Source organism: Salvelinus alpinus, chromosome 36 (genome assembly GCF_045679555.1).
Source record: "Salvelinus alpinus chromosome 36, SLU_Salpinus.1, whole genome shotgun sequence".
Classification (NCBI taxonomy): Eukaryota; Metazoa; Chordata; class Actinopteri; order Salmoniformes; family Salmonidae; genus Salvelinus; species Salvelinus alpinus.
The window spans coordinates 16,338,369-16,339,585 of NC_092121.1; positions in this window are offsets into that span (position 1 = coordinate 16,338,369).

Sequence of the window (1,217 nt, forward strand, 5' to 3'; positions counted from 1 at the left end):
CAATTCTGCTATTGTTACAAAATAACTCTCCTTGAACCTTTAGAGATGATGGAGAAGTTGGACTCTGCTGCAGAAGTTGCTGGAGTTTTTCAGTGAACAGGGACAGTGTGGTAGTTTGTAGTAGTAAATCACTGAGAGTAGCTGGCAGTTGCATCTGTGTATGTCTGGTTGCCTGTGCACGTTATTTATGGTCTTTCTCAATCAGAGATTCCATGCCCCCTCCTGCTCTCATCCAATCAGGAGAGTGGAGTGTCTCTGAGTGAATTCAAAGCAGCCAATCAGAAAGAGTCATGCAAATGACACAGAATCAGATTGCGAAGGAGGGAGGTGACGGATAGGAGTGAGCCCAAACCAGCGGGTGTATGTAGGATGCATTGTTTGCAGTCAGATGATTTTCGTATACCCATGATTGTATACTTTCATAAGACCTTTTGCACACAAAAAAGCAATTGTCTGCTCTGTGTATGGGATTGTTAAATCAGCCTATGTGTTTGTGTACTATAGAATGTATGTTGACTGTTATTTTATTCAATATGTATGTTCAGATGTATTATCTTAATTTGACCTGTTTCTCACAGTAGGAAAATGAATCCTGCAGCAACAGGAAATGTGAATGATTATAATTAATAGGCGTTTTTATAGGAGTTGATACATTTTTTGTTAGGTCAAATCAAGTTTGAAATTGTTAAGTGGAAATTACAAACTTTTGTAAGCCTTTTTAAACCTCAAACAGTACAAGTTTGCATTCCACATTCTCTGCAGCAAGAGATCAAATTATGATAGCAGAAGTTGCATGTTAATTTCTTATATGACATCATTGGTATGCCATGCTGATCATAAAGGACCAGCAATTAACCACTCATCTTTTACAACACTTGGGACCTTGAGTGAGCACGGCAGAATTAATTTATGAAAAGCTCACTTACTTTAATGCCTACAAAAGGTGTTGACAAGGGAGCTTGCATGTTTGATACATTCCAATATCTTTGTGAGGATGGCTTCTGCCTTAGTACATACTGTGCGTTGAGCTTTTTTTAAATTACCTTTATTTAACTAGGCAAGTCAGTTAAGAACAAATTCTTATTTTCAATGATGGCCTAGGAACAGTTAACTGCCTTGTTCAGAACGACAGATTTGTACCTTGTCAGCTCGGGGATTTGAACTTGAAACCTTTCGGTTACTAGTCCAACGCTCTAACCACTAGGCTACGCTGCCGC